Genomic DNA, 9,417 nt, shown 5'->3' with positions numbered 1-9,417 from the left:
GTTGGAAACGAATGGACTCGGACAGTGGATTTAAAAATTCATATATTCTATTTTGATAAAACAGTTACCATAGGTAGCCCAATAAAAATAAGCAGTTTTCGAACGATTTGAATGCAAATTTCACGATTTTAAAATTGATACCCAGCGTCACGAAATTTGTGTTTAGCTGGGTTTTTCCTCGAATGTCTTTATCGGGTCACTTGAGATGCATCCTACAACACAGGATGTCTACTATATTCTGGAATTTAGAGACAACTGAGAACTGCCAAGTAAGCTGAATCCTTTTTGGCGTAGCTTTCGGCATATAGGCGGAGATTATATGACATTATGACAGTAAACAAATTGCTCATCGACGGCCCACGAACATTATGCAAATAAATCTAGCTAAGGACATTAGGATGTTTCACAATCTCCGAAATTTGCACGTAGAAATTAACGGGGTTTTCTTATAAGAAAATACATGGGTGTTTTGCCGGGACGACACAACGTGGCCGCAATAACGAGGTGACCGTACATCCATAGACTTTCATGGAGTCCATGCCATTCCTTATTTTTTGCAGTATCAGTCATAGGTATCATTTTCGGGCCTGTACAACACGGACTTCGTGGTTTTGACAAGGACAAAGTGGTGAACGCATGTGGATGTTCAGTTTCGAATGTAGGTTTTTACTGACAAACTCGCAAAATTGCTGGCTATACCATATAAGGACCATTAATTCTAGTATTGCCCGCTTATTTAGTTATAAAGTTTGTTGTAAAAATGAAGTTTGTTGGAACGAATTATTCTGAATAATGAGCAGTGGCTTCTGGAAGAAAAGATGTTTTTATATTATCACGAGAGAAAGACTTTCTCCGTGAGGACTATCAATAAGTTCCTCTGATACATTGACTGTTACCTAAAAATTAAAGCGACTGAAAAGCAACTTAAATACATCGAAAACACAATGTTTACTTACAAAGCGAAGTCTTTTCGTTTGTTAGTAACCATAAGCGACATGGCTGACTCATCTGATCTGACTGGTTGTCATTTTTGCATTAAAAAAAACAACAACATTCGCACGGCCCTGTCCACACGTGTCCGGATATTTTTGAATCCGCAACTTTTTCTTTCCGGATTCAATAATTTCCCCGTCCACACGTAGCATATTCAAATCGAATTCGCCTGTCCACACGCATCCGATGGTATCCGGATTCACTCTAGAGAAACTAGGCTTACACGTTGTGCTGCCATATTGGTTCATTGTTCGGTAAGAGACTAGACACGATTTTGCTACGTCATCGGATTCGAAAATATCCGGATTCACCGTCCACACGTTATCGGATTCGTTGCGGATTTATTTTTTTCCACTCTGCAGAGCGGATTAAATACTATCCGGATTCGCTGCCAAATTCAACGGATGCGTGTGGACGGAAGCTATATCCAGAAAGAAAAAGTTGCGGATTCAAAAATATCCGGATTCCCTGCCAAATTCGCCGGATGCGTGTGGACGGAAGTTGTATCCGGAAACAAAAAGTTGCGGATTCAAAAATATCCGGATATGTGTGAACGGGGCCTAAGTAGCACCTTTTGTTTGGACATTTTCCCAACAAAATGCGATAATTATAAAAATTTTACTGTGTCTGCGTACAATTCTGTTCGAAGATATGCGAACATCAATCGCGCGATTTTAACACAGCCTCAGCGCGGAGGAAATTTGCACATATTTACGCTTGTGCGGAAATGAAAACTCTATCGAACGGATGGCATATCGGTAATACATTCTGATTAAGGTTTCTTGATTTGTTGCTCATGTAAATGAATAATTATCTGCTGTTTGACTTTACAAAAGACGTGATTGGCAAAAAACAGAGATATGATAACTAGAGATAGAATCAAATTATTTTTTTCCTTTTCTTTGTATTTTGTAGCCTTTGGTATAGCCGTTGCAGATTGTAGATTGTAGATTGTTTATTGTAGATTGTAGATTGTAGACTTTGGAGTGAATTGTAAACGTCAAAAGAACTGTCGGGAATAAAAGAAATACAGTCCAAACGTCACAATTTTTACTGAGTGGAAGTTCCCAATTTGGAATCAATTTTTTTTTTCTTTTCTGTGTGTTTTGTAGCCTTTGGTATATCTTTGGCATTTTGTTTGGGGATGTACTTAGCCATTCCTTCTTGCCGCTTTAGTTGATTTTTACCAAGTGTTTAAATATACAGTCGACCCTCTTTACTGTACGGACACCAAAGGCCGCAGTTACGTGTCCGTATTTAAATGAAGATGTCCCCAATATGGAGGAAGAGATCATATGAGTTCTGTCTTTTCTGGGACCAGGTCGGCTGTTCGTAATAAAGAGGTGTCAGTAAGGAGAGGTTCCACGGTAAAATTTACAAATTACCAACTTAATTTTTTTCTAACTCTCCTTAAAACTCTCCTGATCACTAAGCTGGAGTTGTTTCTCGGTAGACCCTTATTCCACTCCGCGGTCGTGGTTATAAATAGCCAACTGGTCTGCTTCCGCCAGTTAGGATTTTTAAGCCTGTTACGTTTATTTGAAATATTTCTTTCTTTCAGTTAAAGTGGCATGTCCGAGAACTAGCTAGGCGTAGCTAAGCGCATTTTTCACCATAAACAACATTTAAACATTGAACCCCTCTCCTCACACTTTTCACCGCCTCCCCAAGTGTAACATCCCTCTGCTACCACTCTCACGGGCAAAAAGCTTCCTTTTTACCTCCCTCTAGCCAGTCCTCGCAAGCGGAATTGCAAAAAATCGCTTACGCTCGAGCGAGCGAGCGAGAGAGTTAAGTGTTTTCAAACCACTATAAATGTTCCTTTATGCATTGCACCCATTCATTCGTTAAAAACATACAGGTCTACAGACGTTTATGTACGCGTGCGCGCATCGCCTGATGTTCCAAATAGAACAAGAATGGTACGATGTCTTAATTTCTCATGCCCTTTCAAATGGAAATTTAAAAGCTTCGAATTAAGACAACTTATCTTGGCAGCAGATGTCTAAACAGACTCACTGAATATCTTTAGAGCCCATTGTCTCATTCTTTAGTGGCTCTCTAAGGAACTGAATTAATTTTCCGCATGAACGATTCGTCGGTTTTGAAGGAAACACACAGCTCATTGTCGGCATCAAATGACACTTTTGTGTACAACTTAGGCAGGTATCCTATGCTACAACAGCTATGAATATTTCAGAATACAATCGACATAGCCACTTGCCGAGTGTTCCCCGCTTGATGCCAACTGGACATTTAGGGTGAAGGGAGGAGGGGGGGGGGGGGGGGGGAGCGAGGGGAAAAATAGATAGGGCAAAAAATTAAGGCACGCAAATTTTTCCGACTGAGCAGGTTATTCTGACTCAAAAAAAGTTTTCTCTACGTTTTAAAAGCAATAAATTATGTTAACATCTTCACATCCGTAGATGGACTGGAATGCAATGACTCATGGGGTTACAGGAGGTTTGACCTAAACATCTAGTGAATGTCACGTCAAGGGCCCCTCATGTAAGCCTGGGGGGGAGTATTCCCTCATATGGGCTATATAGGTATGTGTGGCCTCAAAGGGTATGGTTTTTCAGCCGTTTTAGTCATAAATATGGTATCGACTTTGGCAATTTTGGTCATAAATGGGGTAAGGCTTTTGCACTCTAGTCTTGAATTGGGTATGTGCTACTTGAAGCTTTTGTTGATGGCCTTATCGATAATGATGAACAAGACCTTGTTCATCATTATTGATAAGGTCATTAACAAAAGCCCTTCACAAATTATGTTTAAGGCAATTTAACATTGGTCTGAACTAGGGAACTAATTATAAGGAACAGGAATCAGTGACTCTTGTTCTCATGGTCGGAATAAACAAACACGAAGCCAATCTAGCGGCACGTCCAGAAACTTTAACTTGATATAAATGTTTGGAAGTCTCTCTTTTTTAGTCCCTTCAGTGGCATTTTAATATTTTGTGTTAATGGCAATTCTTAAGAATGGAAATTTTTAGCAGAAACTTTCTTAATGGTCTTAAAGGTTTGTGGTATGGAAACTCATCAAATATCTTGAAAACTTCATGGCAGTAAGTTAAACTGCAAATTAATTAGATTAGACTTTGAGGTGGCAAAGTGGTTCTTTCTTTTTGAAACAGATTCCTTGCACAGTTCAAAGAGGTAAACTTACATCTCCCTTTAAGCGACAAAACTTTTTCTGTAACTCACTTTTTGTCACTAAAAAGGCTCTCAGGTGTTGAGAAGGGTAATGTGACAAGGAAACTTCCCAGAATCTACAGATTTCATGGCGTTTTGTAAAATTTATACAGTTTTTCATCTGTCTGGTTGTTTCAAGTCTTAAGTTAGGTAATGCTGTTTACCTTCAATAATGCCTTCTCCTTTAAATGGTTTTTGAAATCGATATCTATTTGAAGTGATTTCGTGGAATATCAAAACTGAAAAAATTATGAACATTGCTGGCAACAGAATAAGACCATGCTATTGCGTGATGATGTTATAATTTAATTGGTTCTTGTTACAAAATGAGTCAGAAAAATTATCCAGAATCAACACCAATCTGCTGTTTACCATTAGCTACTATTACAGACTCCATGATGTTTAGCTGTTTTGCTGGTAACAGTTCCATGTAGTTCTAATAAACAAAGCCACTGATCGCCTGTTAAAATCAAACCTTGATAAACATAGGCTTGATATCACATTTCCTAAAATGAAACAAATGCATTTGTTTTTTTTTTTTGGCTGTACATTATAATCAAACAAACTTGTTGGATTAACCTCATCATAACTGTTAAGAAGACCCCACTGAATGCTACTACCTCCAGGGCCTTTTAGTTTACAAATTAACAACTCTTGCACGCCGTCCATGCCTATGTTTTGTTTTCTTTTTTCCGTGTCGAAAGCGCAGTCGAGCGCGCATTCGATTGTTTTGATTCGTTTTTGTTGTACGAACACACAACACGTCTGATTGAGACAACGAAATCACGATATACCTGCCAATATCTGGCGGTTTATTGACTGAATATAAATGAAGTCTGGGCTACATCTCTCGTGATATCAGTTGCAAGCCTTCAAACTACAAAGAAACAACTTTATCAGCTAGCATCCGGTCATAATTATTTTATTATGCGATGTCAAATCTAGCAGTCATCGTCCATTGCATCTGGAAAAAAATCCAGCTTTTACCAATTTTTCGCGTTAGATTTCGTTTAGAAGAAATTCGCCGCAGTAATAATGTCCCGATTACAAGTGTCAACTGAAGAGATATGAACAAAGCCGAAATGAGAGACCGACTTGATTTCATGTAAGTCCGTGTAAATACATTCTAAATGTTCACTTTCATAACACCACTCGCCGCTAATCGAAACTCCGCTAGATATTCTAGCGCAGCGATAGCTGTTCATTCAGCTAGCGTCGACGGGTTGTTTTGCTTTGAAGCACGTTCTCTACAAAGTTTAATACAAAACTCCAGTTCGTTAAATTCACTCGAGCAAATTATTCTGGAAATATGAGAAGCGGATTCTGACCTCTTAACTTGTGATCACTTGTGGAAGTTCAAATGTATTTGTATTATGGTGAGAGAAAGACTTACTCCCTGGCGAATGATACTAAGTTCCGATTATATATTGACTATTAGCGGGTAAAGCGACACGAAAGCGTCGCCATCGGAAATGCAATTGTTTACTTACCAAGCGAAATCTTCCAGTTTGTCCGATTTATACCTTCTCGTTGTCGATTTTCAGCTTGATTTCACCGCGTCGATGCTACATAATCAGCGTTCCGAGATCCAAGGAACATTGGCTTTAAACGCAACCCACCCAAGCTCGCATTATTATCGCAAGTTCCAACGTCTTGATGCAGCGAAATAAACATGTAGTACGATGAGCCAGGACCACATCACGTGGAAATGTACACCTGCGGGGTGGGCCCACGGACTGCTAGTACAGTGATTTGCATAATTGTTTCAAAACGCTTATCTGGTCTTGTGCCTACAAAATCTTCAACAGAATGATTTGCTCAACACGAGGGTTCTAAAAAGCACCTCATGCAGCGTGTGCATACAAAAAGAGGTCTGGGAGTACTTTATTGTGCGCCGTCGGCCTTCCCGTCAGGGTTACGGCAAACAATGCTTGTTTTTAGTGTCACGCAATTCAAAATAGATCAAAATAAAAATCAAAACCGGTCAGTAGATAAAGTCCAGAATCTGGGAAATGAAAGAAGGTAAATATACAAAGACTCTTGCCAAAATTCTGGTCACAGCAATTTTTCTTATGTGAGATATGCGGAGAAATTTTTCACCCAAATTTAACATGCCACTGGGGACAGCGCGTCTCCCAACCCCAAAATGCTTTGGAAACGAAAGAATATCGAGGTCGAAATGTATTATGGACCAAAATATAACAAGACAGCGGGAACCTGGTCTCTAACATTAGTAGGCCTGGTTAATTTTATCATTTTTAGCGGGTAAGGTAAATCCTGAATAAAATGTTTCACTTGAATTGCTCCAAGCATTGTTCAATATTTATGTATAGAATGATCCTTGCAAAGTTGAGCCGTCGACAGGGCAAACCCAGTGCTTACAATACTGAGATGAGGTGGTTTTCGAAAGCTTTTCGCCAGCCCAAAACTCGGCGAGAAATCGATCGACAAATTCAAAGCTATGATCTGGGACAATCCTACTGACGATATGCTACCAAGTTATGGTAAGTTTTTTTTAAAAGAAAAATTAAGAAATGACTTCATGTGGAGTGATGTCGTGATGTGTAGGCTTATTTTTCCAGGTATATCCTGAACTAGTACTGGAACCGGCTAAAATATGCAATAAAGTTTATGTAATTTTGAAGATAAACAAAACGAAAATGCGTGCACGGGCCCGAAAAAGTAAAATGATGTAAAATAGAAAATGGGATATGCTTATTTTGTAGCTGAAAAAATGCGATTAGGGTTTTAGACATGGTGTCGAAGGGTGGAAAGGAGGTTGGGGGGGGGGGGGGGGTTGGGGGATGCCATCTCCAATACAGTATCACAGTTTTGTTGAATTAGAAACCAGTGACGCTTAGAACTTTATAATCTTATATACATCTTTGTCCGCTAGCAGCCTACTCCAACTCCACTTTTTGAGGTCTATTACCCCACTCCCTTAGAAAATATTTAATAAAGCCTGATGAAAAGTATATCATGTTGTTACTAATTAACAGGATTGACTGCAGATGAGCTTGCCTGTCTTGCTGCATCGGGAATGCAAGGCTGGGTCTATACTGATCACGTCACATGGGTTTTAAAACAGCTTAATGACATGCAAAACGATACGATGCTACCATGCCCAATGTCGTTGTTAATATCTACAATGAGATGATGAGGAAAGCTAAGTTACTTAACCCTGGACCATTAAAAAGGCTGGTTTTCACTCTGAATGTGGGACAAAGGAATGGCAAAACTTTCATTGGCAACCCTCAAAATGGTGGTAATCATTGGGTACTGGTAGATGTTGAGCTGCGACCTTTCATGAAGATCATATACTGTAAGATGCTGGCTTGGCAACCTCCCCCAGACATCATTGATGTCGTCAATGATTTTGCACGGTACATTCCACAAGTTGGAACGCACAAAAAGAGTCATTTGGTGCTTGCCCACTCTCCCAGTGCGACTAATTGGCAGGGTCATGAATGTGACTGGCGATGCCGTAACTATTCCCTGCAGAGTTGCACTGATATATGTGGTGTTATTACTCTGGTGAACGCAGCTGTGGTAGCCTTGCACAGCCCTCTTTTCTGATGGTTAATGGGTCCAGGGATCAAAGAATCGATCTTCTTGCAACACCTGACCCAATACTGGTTATATTTTGTGTCGCCCATGAGCAGAGACGAAGCCGTATTCTTGTCAGTGTGAAACAAATTTTTAGTTTGTTTATTGTGGAAGTGCCACAACTTCCACTGATGACCACTCCATCTTTCCCTCACCCCCATTAGTGGTCATTATATGGTTTTACACATTGTGCTGGCATTATTTTGAGCATAATAGTGAGGCAAAAGAATCTAGCATTACGTGGGAATAACAGTGACAAAAACTGGCCGATGTCTTTTGAGCATAATATATAGTGAGATTTTTTGATCATCAAGCATTTGCATAATGACAACAAATTTGAGCATTATGTGTAAAACCCTATTTCATGACCCATTTCCAGTACTATTCTGATATTTACAACACATGTTTGCAAACACAAAATCCTTTAACAACAGAAAGACAACAATGTTGGAAAGGAATACTCCTTCTAACATGAACCAAATGCACTGCCCCATGAAAAATGCAGGACATGTGGTTAGTGTAGTACAAAGATAGAAGAGTGCTTTTAGAAACCTTTTGACCTAAGTTTTCATCTCTAAAATGGCCCTTGTGATATGATCAGTAGCAGGCTGTACATGTTTTCATGACGATTTGAACAGCTAGAGATAACTGTGCAACCTGACACTAGCCTTCTAGCAGGCTACTGCCATATTGGCTTATGTTATCCACAGGTCTTTAGCTTCCTCATTGTGAAGAACATCATCATAATTTACTTTGATCAAAATGAAAAAGATCACCAGGGATAATGAAAACCTGGATCTACAGGTCCCTTGGCAAAATTGTTTGTTTGATGCTGTGCTAAATAGAGAAGATGATGTCATTATTTAGAGCATTTAGTGCAGGAAACATTTTCACACTAGAAAATATATGAAATCATTACAGGTCAGACTAGTGAAATTTTAAAAGCTGATTCTAACTGTTTCTGGACGACCCATATGGAACATGCCAGGTCTCTTTCAATTGAAATCATTTTGTTATTAGCAAAAAAAGGACAGAGCAGTCATTCAAGACTATTCCAGCAGCTTGTATTAATAATAATATTAGACCATGTTTTTGATGTTCTGTAAAATAGAACGGGGATCAGGGATAAGCATGTGAAATCATTATTGGCATGAGATGAAACTAGTCTTGCGTTTCACACATTTAATTTCAGTGAGCTATCACAATACTGAGCATCGTGCTTTGCATAAATATTTGATCAATCAGCTCATTTCCGTAGGATTTTTATCAACTTGATCCCCACCACAGATATATGTATGTACATGTACATGTAAGTGCTGAACGGCACAGTGCGAACTATATTGATTTTGCAACAAGTTTACTATTAATTTAATATTTTTTTTTGCCATACATGGCTCGAGTAACATTCTAAGGAAAATTGGACTCTGGGTACATGTCTGACATCTACTGTCATTTCAATATTGTCATATAGTTATTTCATATTGTTCTAGAGTTTTTACTGCTTTTAAGCAACAAATCTGAAACAAACATTACATGCAGAAACAAAAAAAACAGATAAATATTATATATTATATTATATATTTTCAGGCTTTCAATGTTGTTATGTGTGTGGAATTATAAT

The 9,417-nt window shown here is 38.9% G+C and overlaps 1 protein-coding gene and 1 long non-coding RNA gene across 3 annotated transcripts in view; one reads left to right on the top strand and one right to left on the bottom strand.

Moving 5' to 3' along the window:
- The window catches only part of LOC145464759 (beta-1,3-galactosyltransferase 5-like), a 17,072-nt gene extending 11,188 nt beyond the window's left edge, over positions 1–5,884 (bottom strand). For both annotated transcript variants that reach the window (XM_081448548.1, XM_081448549.1), the window contains exon 1: positions 5,681–5,884. The gene's annotated coding sequence lies outside the window, so the exon portion shown is untranslated. The remainder of the gene's footprint in view (positions 1–5,680) is intronic.
- Positions 5,885–6,109: 225 nt separating this feature from the next.
- Positions 6,110–9,074, top strand: LOC145464771 (uncharacterized). The gene is made up of 2 exons (XR_014041455.1): positions 6,110–6,694; positions 7,190–9,074. It is a non-coding gene; the product is annotated as an uncharacterized LOC145464771 (long non-coding RNA).
- Positions 9,075–9,417: the final 343 nt, after the last annotated feature.

Source organism: Orbicella franksi, chromosome 13, assembly GCF_964199315.1.
Source record: "Orbicella franksi chromosome 13, jaOrbFran1.1, whole genome shotgun sequence".
NCBI classification, from domain to species: domain Eukaryota; kingdom Metazoa; phylum Cnidaria; class Anthozoa; order Scleractinia; family Merulinidae; genus Orbicella; species Orbicella franksi.
This window is presented reverse-complemented; position numbering and strand designations above follow the sequence as displayed.